This window comes from Xenopus tropicalis, chromosome 5, assembly GCF_000004195.4.
Source record: "Xenopus tropicalis strain Nigerian chromosome 5, UCB_Xtro_10.0, whole genome shotgun sequence".
NCBI classification, from domain to species: Eukaryota; Metazoa; Chordata; class Amphibia; order Anura; family Pipidae; genus Xenopus; species Xenopus tropicalis.
The window spans coordinates 607,043-619,252 of record NC_030681.2 but is presented as its reverse complement, the minus strand read 5'-3'; the positions used below and the strand labels follow the sequence as shown (position 1 = coordinate 619,252).

Here is a 12,210-nt window from a genome sequence, read left to right as displayed (position 1 = left end):
GGAGCAGAAAGATTGAGGGGAGGTTCGCGTGGGGGGGTAGGAGGAGACATAGCATTAGGGAGGCCTGTTGAGGTGCTGTTCGGGGAGGAGAGAAAGATCGAGGAGAGCGTTGTGCTTGCGGGCGTAGGAGAGAAAGTCTCAGGGACGGCTCGTCGAGGCTTGCTGTTTGGGGTAGGAGTGAAGATTGAGGGAGGTTGCTATGGGGGGTCAGGAAGAAGATTGAGGGAGGCTGTGGGCTGCTGTTGGGGGGGTAGCGGAGAAAGATTGAGGGAGTTGCTGTTGAGGGGGTAGGGAGAGAAAGGATTGAGGGGAGGCTCTGAGTTGCTGTTGGGGGGAGGATGAACGAAAGTGAGGGGAGGTTGCTGTTGGGAGGGTAGGGAGAGAAAGATTGAGGGCGAGGCTTGCTGTTTGGGGGTAGGACAGAAAAGTTTGGGGAGGCTGTGAGTTGCTGTTGGGCGTAGGACGAAGAAGATTGAGGGGGGCTGTGAGGCTGCTGTTGCGGGGGGTAGGAGTGAAAGACTTGAGGCGGAGGTTGCCTGTTGGAGGGGTAGGAGAGAAAGATTGAGGAGGCTGTGAGGCTGGCTGTCTCGGGGCGTAGGATTGAGAAAAAATTGAGGGAGTTGCTGTGTGGGGGCGGTAGGAGAGAAAGATTGGAGGGGAGGTTGCTGTGGGGGGCTAGGAGAGAAAGATTGAGGGAGTTGCTGTGGGGGAGGAGAGAAATCTGAGGGGAGTTGCTTTGGGGGGTAGGACGAGAAAATGAGCGGAGCTGTCGCAGGCTTTGCTTGTTGGCGGTAGTGAGAAAGATTGAGAGCGGAGTGCTTGACGGCTTGCTGTTGGGCCGGTAGGCAGGAGAAAGACTTGAGGGAGCTGTGATGGTCGTTGCTGTTGTGGGCATCGGTAGGAGAGAAAGACTCGAGGGAGGTGTGAGGTTGTGTGGCGGGTAGATGAGAAAGACTGAGGGAGCGTGACGTTGCCTGTTGGGCGGTAGGAAGAGAAAGGAGATGAGGGGGAGGTTGCTGTTGGGCGGGAGAAAGACTGAGGGCGGAGCTGTGAGGTTGCTGGTTCGGGGGAGGAGAGAAAGAATGAGGGAGTTGCTGTTGGGGATAGGAGAAGAAAGACTGAGGAGCTGTGAGGTTGCTGTTTGGGGGGGAGAGAGAAAGATTAGGGAGGCTGTGAGGTTGGTCGGGGGGAGGGAGAAAAGAATGAGGGGAGGGCTGTGAGGCTTGTGTATCGGGGGGGAGGAGAGAAAGAATGAGGAGGTTGCTGTTGGGAGAGAGGTTGCCTGTTGGGCGGGAGGAGAGAAAGAATGAGGGAGTTGCTATTGGTGGGGAGAAATACTGAGGGGAGCCTGCGAGTTGCTGTTCGGGGGTGGGAGCGAAGACTGAGGGAGGGCTGCTGTTCGGGGGAGGAGAGAAAAGACTGAGCGGAGGGCTGCGAGGTGCTGTTGGGGGGAGAGAGAAAAGAAATAAGGGAGCCTTTGCTTTGGAAGCTAGGAGAGAGAAGACTTTAGGGAGGCAGGAGGAGGCTGCGGGTTACCGATAAGATATTAATAGAGGGCAGGTTAAAGCCCCAAAATCGAACGTTTGCAGTTTTAATAACTTGCCTCCTATGCTCCAGAACATGCAAGTCCACCCCTATCAGTGCGGCGACCCACCCGCCAGGACCCCCCACCATTCTCGTAAGCCACTCTCGGGCTATAGAAACATAAGCATCTTTCCCCAGCACACCGAGGCTCGGCCTTGATAGCCTGTGCCCCAGAGTTAGGCTCCGGCACCCCGTAGCCAGAAGAGCCCCAATCCCTGAAATCCTTAAAAACATAGCGCCTGAAGTTCCACACGTGGGTTCACTAACGGGGTGTCGGGGGGGGGTTAAACCATTTCCATCTATACTCGGTATCAACCACTTGGAAACGGCGGCCCTGCTGCGGAATCTGTACAGATATCGGCCCAATGGCCCTCCAGTGAAGGCGCCGCGCAACAGTACCAGAGCCACCAAAACCCCACCCATACATGGAAGCACCGAGTCTGCCTCAACCACCACAAGTATCTGCCCCCCAAGGTGCTCTAGACTCCTGCAGTTCCCACGGGGGCATCTTTGGGGGAACTCCCAACTGAAATTCTACTGTCCCCCTACGACCCCACCGGAATAGAACCAAAGAACTTTCTTTCTTACTGCACTGTCTCTATTTATGAGGAACAATTAGAGCCCCACAAAATAGGGGTCGATGCCCTAAAAACAGGCGCTGGAACGCTGAATTCTGATTGGAGAAAGCAGAGAGTCCATCCAATCAAGCAATAGCAAAGAAAAGAAAATATAACTCTATAAAAAAGAGAAGCGGCTGACATGAAAGGTACGGAATCGGAGACATTCCAGGCACACAGAACACCTCCCCTTTGTATAAGGGCCAAGTGGGTTAACGAGATGGGGGCAGGTAGAGGCCATGGGGGGGGGGCAGGAGGCTGCGGTTTGGTCACGAATAGAATTCTTGCACTGTTGACTGTGAGGGACAGGGCTGATCCGCCCTTAGAGCAGCCCGCGCGCATCTGCCTCTTGATTGGGGGGCCGGGTGTGGCAGCTGCCTCACTGGCGCACGGTGGATCTGGGATCAAGGCGGAATTCCCCCGATGATGCCTGGGGTAATTAGGCCTAAAAAGCACACGAGAATGAGAGAAAAAAAAAAACAAAAAAAACAACAACAAGAAATATCTCTATATAGTACCTGGTGCAACAGAAAAGGGCTCAGTCCCATCATGCACGCGGGCTAACGGCGGGCTCCGGAACGGAGCAGAGGACTGACGAGGGCGAACTGAGCAGAGCGGGCCTGACCAGGGCGGGGACCTGAGCAGAGCGGACTGAACGGAGGAACGGAGCAGACGGGCTGAAGGAGGAACGGAGCCGAGACGTGAACAGCGGGCAACGGAAGCAGAGACTGAACGGCAGGAACGGAGCGAGGGGACTGATCAGGGGAACGGCAAGGCAGAGGCGTGAGGGAGGAACGGAGCAGAAGGACTTGACGGGGGAACGGAGCAAGGGACCTAAGGAGAAGCTGAGCAGAGGGGACTGACAGGAGGAACTGCAGCAGAGGGACCTGAAGGGAAGGAACTGCAGCGAGGGACTTGAGGGAGAACGGAGACAGGACGGGACTGAAGGAGGAACGGGAGCAGAGGGCTGACAGGGGGAAACGGCAGGCAGGAGGAACTGGGGGCAGGAACGGAGCAGCAGCGGCTGAAGGGAGGAACTGCACAGAGGGACTGAACGGAGTAACGCGGCACGCAGGGACTGAACAGGAGGAACGGAGCAGAGGGGACTGGAGGAGGCACGGGAGCAGAGCGGACTGAAGGGGAGGAACTGAGCAGAGGACTGAAGGGACAGGAACGGAGCAGAGGACTGACAGGGAACGAGGCAAGGGACTGGAGGAGACACGGAGCAGAGGACTGACAGCCGCGGGACACGGCAGAGCGGGACTGCAAGGGGAGGCACGGAGCAGAGGACTCGACACGGCCAAGAGGAACTCGGAGCAGTATGGACTAAGGCCAGGAACTGAGCAGGGCGGACTGAAGGGAGGAACTGAGCCAGAGGGACTGGAAGGGAGAAACCTGAGCAGAGGACTGCAGGAGGAACGAGCAGAGGGAACCTGAAGGGAGAACTGAGCAGATGGACTGACAGGCGGGAACGACAGGAGGGACTGACAGGGGGAACAGAAGCCAGAGGGACTGGAGGAGGAACCGGCAGCAGAGGACTCGACAGGTCGGAACGGCAGTCAAGGACTGAAGGGAGAACGGAAGCCAGAGGGGACTTGGAGGAGGAACGGAAGCGAGAGGGCTGGAGGGCAGGACACGAGCAGAGGGACTGAACAGGGGGAACGCGCGAATGCAGAGGGACTGAGGAGGAACTGAGCAGAGGGCTGAAGGGAGGAACTCGAGCAAGAGGACTGGAGGAAGCGAACGGAGCAGAGGGACTGAAGGGAACGGCAGCAGATGGACTGACACGGGACGAACCTGGCAGAGGCTGACAGGGGAACCTTACAGAGGACTGACAGGGGAACTGGCAGAGGGCACTGACAGCTGAGAAGCTGAGCAGAGGACTGGACAGGCGGAGAACCGAAAAGCCAGAGGGGACCTGACAGCGGAATCGAGCAGAGGGCTGACAGCGGAGCAACTGAGCAGAGGGACTGACAGGGAGGAACGAGCAGAGGGACTCAGCGAGAACTGCGAAGCAGAGGGACTGACAGGGAGAACTGCAAGCAGAGGGGACTGACCAGGGGGAACTGCGAGCAGAGACTGACAGGGAGAACCTGAGCAGAGGGACTGACAGGGCGAACACTGAGCCAGAGGGCATGACAGGCGAACACTGAGCAAGGGTGACGCACAGGGGGAACTGAGAGAGGGACAGAAGGGAGAACTGGAGCTACAGGAGACTAACCAGGGGGAACGGAGAAGAGGGGCTTGTAGGGGGAAAAACGATGGGTGAAATGGTCGTGTGGAGAATCTGGACCCTGGACTAAACCGGGAAGAGGATAATCTAGATGAAGTATTTCGAGCTCTTTAAAATCCCTTACGGTCCCCACGGGCTCTTTATAAGATATAGAAAAGCCCCCAGTACCTATAATGACCCCAATGTGACCCACTGCCTAAATAGGGTTAATCCCACCTGGCGCCATGGTACATGGCAGAGAACAGAAGGATTCCTGCCAGGCAAAACAAGAGGCCCAGTTAAAACATAGCGGCCTCGGAGGAACAAATTACTGACGGGAAAGGCAGCCAGAGTAAGAATGCTTGCCCAACAGGGCGGCAGTCCCTGCCACCAAGAGACATGTTGATGGCCACGTGTCTCCGCGAGTTCTGGAATCTTCCTAATGTCTACGCACCTTCACGAAACTTAAAACCCCTCAAACTGTGCAAGAAAACCTGGAGACTAACAGATGCCTTGATTACCTGGGGTCATCTATCTTGGCAGGTGAAGGCCTCGGGAGGGAGCCTTCGGGCAGGTGAAGCCTCGGCATGTGGACGCTCTCGGCAGGTGAGCTCGGCAGCTGTGAGCCTTGGCAGGGACGTCTCACTCACACTCCCTGTAAAACACTGGGGCAGCTAAAACCAGACCACACCTGGATCAGGCACATTGCTGCCCAACCGGCACCCACACACAACCATCCACGACCACAAGGCCTCTTTCGTCGCTATAATGGTTGAGTAACCTACTCTAGATTCACAGCCATACACACAATGACATAACTGCAATAAGGCAAAGTGATAGTCACCCTGGTATAAATATAATCCCACCACTGCAACATTAAGCTGGGCACAAGGGAGGACACACAGGATGTAGTCCATCACTCTGTAACATTAGGGTAAAATTGGGCACAAAGCTAGGGGGTATTTGACGATTCTGTGGAGGGAACTTGGGATAGAGATCAGGCTGTTATCATAGGGTACGGGGGAGAGGGATACGCGGGAATAGAGATCAGGCTGTATCCACTTAGGGTACGGGGAGGAGGGATACGCGGATAGAGACTCAGGTGTATCACATAGGGTCGGGGGAGGAGGATTACGCGGGATAGAGATCAGGGCTGTATCACTAGGTACGGGGGAGGAGGATACGCGGATAGAGATCAGGTGATCACATAGGTACGGGGTGGCGAGGAGGAATACGCGCGGTGGCATAGAATCAGGCCGTACCACATAGGGTACGGGGGCAGGATGGGATATTAGGATAGACAGCTGTATCCACCATTAGCGGTACGGGGGGAGAGGGCTACGCGGATTAGAGATCCAGCTGTATCCTAGGTACGGGGGGAGGAGGGATACGCGATAGAGATCAGGCTGTATCACTTAGGGCTACGGGGGGAGGAGGGGATTCGCGGGAGGGAAGAGATCAGGCTGGTACACTAGGGTACGGGGGAGGAGGATAACGTGTCGCGATAGAATCAGGGGCTGTATCACTAGGGTACGGGAGGAGGATACGTTGGATAGCCGATCAGGCTGTCATCACTAGTGGTACGGGGGGAGGAGGATACGCGGATAGAGATCAGGGCTGTATCACTAGGGTACGGGGGAGAGGGATACCGGATAAAGATGATCAGGCTGTATCACTAGGGTACGGGGGGAGCGAGGGATACGCGGGATAGAGATCAGGCGCTGTACACTAGGGGTACGGCGTGATGGGGAGGAGGGATACGCGCCGATTAGAGATTCAAAGCTGATATCACTAGGGACGTGGGAGGAGGGATTACGCGGAGATAGAGATTCAGCTGCATATCCATAGGGTACGGGGGGAGGAGGGATACGCGGATAGATATAGCCTGTATCACTAGGTCGGGGGCAGCAGGGAATACGCGGGATAGAGATCAGGCTATCGTATCACTAGGGTTACGGGGGAGGAGGGATACGCAGGGCATAGGATCAGGCTGTATCACATAGGGTACGGGGGAGGAAGGGATACAGCCGGGATAGAGATCAGGCTGATATCACTACGGGGACGGGGGGAGGAGAGGATACGGCGGGATAGAGATCAGGCTGTGTCAATAGGGTACGGGGGGAGGAGGATACGCGGGGATCAGAGTATCAGGCTGTCCATCACTGGGTACGGGGGGAGGCGGGTACGTGGGATAGAGATCAGGCGGTATCACTAGTACGGGGGGAGACGGGTATACTTGGGATTAGAGATCAGCTGTAGCACTAGGAGGGTACGGGGGACGAGGAGGATACGTGGGATGATAATCAGGGCTTGTATTCACTAGGGTACGGCGGGAGAGAGGGATACGTGGGATAGAATATTCAGGCTGATATCACTAGGATACGGGGGAGAGGAGGGAACTTGGGATAGAGTCAGGCTGTATCACTAGTCGGTACGGGGGGAGGGAGCGATACGCGCGGATTAGAGATCAGGCTGCATCACTTAGGGATACGGGGGAGACGGGAGGGAAACGTAGGGATATAGAGATCAGGTGATCACTAGGCATACGGGGGGAGGGAGGATACGCAGGGCGATAGCAGATCAGGGCCGGTTTATCACTGGGTACGGGGGCGGGGGAGGAGGGATACGTGGGATAGAGAATCAGCGGTATCACTAGGTACGGGGGGGAGGAGATATTTGGGATAGAGATCAGGTGTATCACTATGGGTTACTGGGTGGGAGGAGGGATACCGGCGATAGAGATCAGGCCTTGTATCACATAGGGTTACGGGGAGGAGGGATACGCGGATAGAGATCAGGCTGTATCACTAGGTACGGGGGAGGGGGATTACTTGGGATAGAGATCAGGCTGTATCACTAGGACGGTACAGGGGGAGGAGGGATACTTGGATAGAGATCAGGCTGTATCACTAGGGTAGGGGCGAGGAGGGCATACTGTGGAGACTAGAAGGCATCAAGGCCTTGTATCATAGGGTACGGGGGAGAGGATACTTGGGATAGGATCAGGCTGTACTCACGTAGGGTACGGGGGGGGAGGGGATACTTGGGATAGAGATCACGGCTGTATCACTAGGTACGGGGGGAGGGAGGGATACGCGGGATAGAGATCAGGCGTTAATCACTAGAGGTACGGGGCGAGGAGGGCATACGTGGGATAGAATGCAGGCTGTATCACTAGGGTACCGGGGGAGAGGGATACTTGGGATAGAGATTCAGGCTGTATCACTCAGGGTACGGGGGGGAGGAGGGATACCCGGGATAGAGATCAGGCTGCTTCACTAGCGGTACGGGGAGGAGGGAATTACGCAGGGATAGGAGACAGGCCCCTGTCATCACTGGGTACGGGGGAGGAGGCGGGGCTGTGGGGGGGTGTGTGTATGGGAGGGGTGTGGGGAGGGGTGTGTGATATGGGAGGGCGTGTGTGTCGTGGTGATGGGGCTGTGGAAGCGGGTGTGTGTTATGGGAGGCGTGTGTGTATGGGAGGGCGTCGTGATATGGGCATGGATGCTGTGTATGGGCAGGACGGTGTGTGTATGGGAGGGGCTGTGGGAAGGGTGTGTTATGTGAGGGTGTGCTGTAATGGGAGGGCGTTGTGTAATGGGAGGGGTGTGTATGGAGGCGGGTGTGTGTATGGGAGGGTCTGTGGGTAAGGTGTGTGTATGGGAGGGAGTGTGTGTATGGGAGGGCTTGTGGTGAGGGTGTGTGTATGGGAGGGTGTGTTGTGTTGGCGAGGGCGCTGTGGAGAGGGGTGTGTGTTATGGGAGGGGCTTGTGGGAGGGGGTGTGTAGTATGAGGGGTGTGTATGGGAGGCGGTTCTTGTGTGTATGGGAGGTGTGTTTATGGGAGGGTGCTGTGTATGGGAGGGGTGTGTATGGGGGGGTGTTTATGGAGGGATGTGTGTAATGGAGGGGATATGTGTCATGGGAGGGGGTGTGTATGGGAGGGGTGATGTGAGGATGGGAGGGGCGTGTGTTTATGGCAGGGTTGCCTTCTATAGGCCATCATTTGGGTTGGACGGGAGAAGCAGAGAAATAGTTTGGCGGGAGCACAAGAGCAAAGAAGGACAGACACTGAAACACAAAGTGGAGGCACAGTCCCCAATCAGGATTCCAGGAGCTTCTTAGAAGAACCCCCCCAGGGGAGGCAGGAAAGGCACGGGATGACTGCTGGGTAACAGGGAATCAAAATTCTTCCCCAAAGGCACTCACCAACCTTGCAGCCACCCAAGCGGAGTTATTGGCCTCCACAAGAAGCGGGATACTTAGGCCAATGTCCAACTATCCAGTTGCAAATGAGGGTTCTAGATTGGCAGCGGGTTCCCACATGACGACGTCGTAGTGCCCAAAGGGTTTGCCCTAAACACTTGAGCAACCAATTCCACATGGGGGGGGGGGTGGAAGAGAATAAAGTTTAAGTATTTTAAAGGCCCTGAACTATTCATCTCCTTTTGTTTGCGTAGGGTAATTAACGCCTTGTAACAAACTTTACATTCCAGACCAAAGAACTGCAAATTATCTTAGAAGCCCACTGCCTGCCCCCACACTGAGGGCAAATCTAAGGGAAACAAAAGGGAAGGAGGTCAGCAATAAAAACCAGCCATCTGCAGGCGTCAGGGAGGGACTGCAGGTTCCTGCTGTTGGTTTTTGGCCTCAGTCAGGAGGTACTGCAGTCCTGCTGGCTGGGTTTTGGCCTCAGTGGGTCAGGAGGTAGCAGTCCTGCTGGTGGGTTTTTGGCCTCAGTGGGTCAGGAGGTAGGTCCTGCTGTTGGGTTTTTGGCCTCAGTGGGTCAGAGTGGCTGCTGGTTGGGTTTTTGGCCTCAGTGGTCAGAGGTACTGCAGTCCTGCTGGTTGGGTTTTGGCTCAGTGGTTCAGGAGGTACTGCAGTCCTGCTGGTTGGTTTTGGCCTCAGTGGGTCAGGAGGTACAGCAGGTCCTGCTGGTTGGGTTTTTGGCCTCAGTGGGTCAGGAGGTACTGCAGGTCCTGCTGGTTGGGTTTTTGGCCTCAGTGGGTCAGGAGGTACCACAGGTCCTGCTGGTTGGGTTTTGGCCTCAGTGGGTCAGGAGGTACTGCAGGTCCTGCTGGTTGGTTTTGCCCAGTGGTGTGGTGGGGGTTTTTGGCCTCAGTGGTCAGGAGGTACTGCAGGTCCTGCTGGTTGGGTTTTTGGCCTCAGTGGGTCAGGAGGTACTGCAGGTCCTGCTGGTTGGTTTTTGGCCTCAGTGGGTCAGGAGGTACAGTAGGTCTGCTGGTTGGTTTTTGGCCTCAGGAGGTACCAGGTCCTGCTGTTGGGTTTTTGGTACAGGTCAGGAGGTACTACAGGTCCTGCTGGTTGGGTTTTGGCCCTTACAGGTCAGGAGGTACTGCAGGTCCTGTTGGTTGGGTTTTTGGCTCTTACAGATAAGGAGGTACTGCAGGTCCTGCTGGTTGGGTTTTTGGCCCTTACAAGTCAGAAGGTACTGCAGGTCCTGCTGGTTTTACTTCATAAGGCCAAACAGTTGATCTGCAGCTCTGGGGCCCCAGAGGAATGAGTTGGAGGTATGGGGGGCCCCTAAAGACCCACTATGTACTGTTGGTGAGCAGGAAACCGACTCTGGGAACCACATTCAGTATAAAGCTGTTCCGGTCGAGTCCATCGTATGAAGAGGCGGTGTCAATCCCTGATAGCACAGAGTGACATTATGGAATAACAGAAATATTCCATAAGGGAAAAAGAACTGGGTGGAATTACTTGCGGGGTAATTAGTGCAACACTAGAGAGGGCCGAAACTCTGCAGGAAGTGAATAGGGCAACAGGTGAGATATAAGGGCAACGGCAATGTAATGGCGGCTTTATTGCTACAGGGCAATGTCAGTAACAGTGGGACAGGAGGAAGGGGCAGATAAGGGCAGTAGGAGTGAGAATCACTGGGAGGAGAAGGGCTAAAGCCTGGGCAACAATGGCCAAGGCAGGCAGGGTTGCAGCACAGGGACATGTGGGTAATTAAGGGAGGTCAGTCAGGCTAGGAACGAATGAGGGCAGGGTGATAGTGCCAGGGCACAGGGAGACAGGAGAGCTGCCGGGGGTAGAAATGACATGATCTCAGGACAATGGGGGTTAAGAGTTAAGGCTAGAGGGCAAAGGGAAGACGGCCATGACACATAGAAGAATACAGGAAGAGGGGAAGGGTTAGTACCAGTTTCATAAAGTGTCGGGCAAAACAGGCAACAATAACACAGGGGTGTGTAGGGCAGTAACACCGAGCAGTATCACGGGCAGTACCACGGGCAGTATCACCGGGCAGTACCACCGGGCAGGGCAGTACACCGCAGTATCACCGGCAGTCAGTACCACCGGGCAGTATCACCGGGCAGTATCACCGGGCAGTACCACCGGGCAGTACCACCGGGCAGTATTTGCTATTACTAGAGGCTTAGTAGGAACATCATGCAGGGCAGGTAACATCCAGCTTGGCCTAAGACTGCACATAGGCACAACCAACTGCACTGTATGCACCCCTCTGCCCAGGCACCCCTTCCACTCAGGCACTGTCAGGCACCCCTTCCACTCAGGCACTGTCAGGCACCCTTCCACTCAGGCACTGTCAGGCACCCCTTCCACTCAGGCACTGTCAGGCACCCCTTCCACTCAGGCACTGTCAGGCACCCTTCCACTCAGGCACTGTCAGGCCCCCCTTCCACTCAGGCACTGACTCCCCATCACCCTCACTTCCCCATTAATACAAGCTCCTCCCATAGGACAGCAGTCATTTGGCCACTCCCATGAGGTTCAAGTAATGATTCATTAACAGCTTAGATTTGCCAAAACAGTGTAAGAGTACCCGCCCACATTCCAGTGTAAGAGTACCCGCCCACATTCCAGTGTAAGAGTACCCGCCCCACCATTCAGTGTAAGAGTACCGCCCACATACCAGTGTAAGAGTACCCGCCCACATTCCAGTGTAAGAGTACCCACCCACATTCCAGTGTAAGAGTACCCGCCACATTCAGTGTAAGAGTACCCGCCCACATGTCAGTGTAGAGTCATGTGTAAGAGTACCCGCCCCACATGTACAGTGTAAGTACCCGCCCACATGTCTGTGTAACTACCGCCCACATGTCAGTGTAAGTACCAGCCCACATGTCAATGTAAGTACCGCCCACATGTCAATGTAAGTACCCGCCCACATGTCAATGTAAGTACCCAGCCGCCCACACGAAACATACATAGACAAGGCTTCACACAGTGCCAGTAACGGGGGGCCCCGTACCCTACATATAATAACCATTTGGTTCCTTAGGACATTAAGAGCCCCACTTGCCCCCACACTTTCAGGACGGCAGTTTCTTCATTCACTTTCAAAACATTTGATGAGAACAAGAAAGACCAATTTGCAACAGAGCAAGGAAGTCAGTAGGTCGCAGAGCGCAGGCAGAGAGTAATTGGGGGGCAGGCAGAGGGGGTTTGGGGTGCTGCTGGGTTAGAGGCTCAGATTTAGGGTGGGACTGGAAGGAACATGCTCTCCATCAGGCAGGCACCGTGCAAGAACATGGGGGGGGGGGCAAAGGGGGTTATACCCAACTCTGTTTAACCTTTACATCTAATGACATCATTTAACCTGTAAATACCCAACTGTGGCTACAGACCAGGTGCTCCCTGTGGCAACATACATGGGGTTACCAGGGCTGATTACAATACTGGGTATGGGTTACAGGGCTGATATACATACTGGTCATGGGGGTTACAGGGCTGATATACATACTTGGTATAGGGGGTTACGGCTATGATATACATACTGGGTACTGGGAGGTTACAGCCATATGAT

General features: G+C 55.3%; 1 protein-coding gene across 1 annotated transcript in view; it reads right to left on the bottom strand.

Moving 5' to 3' along the window:
- The window catches only part of klc4 (uncharacterized LOC100216226), a gene marked incomplete at its 3' end in the record, with an annotated part of 130,933 nt that overhangs the window by 16,729 nt on the left and 101,994 nt on the right, over nt 1-12,210 (bottom strand).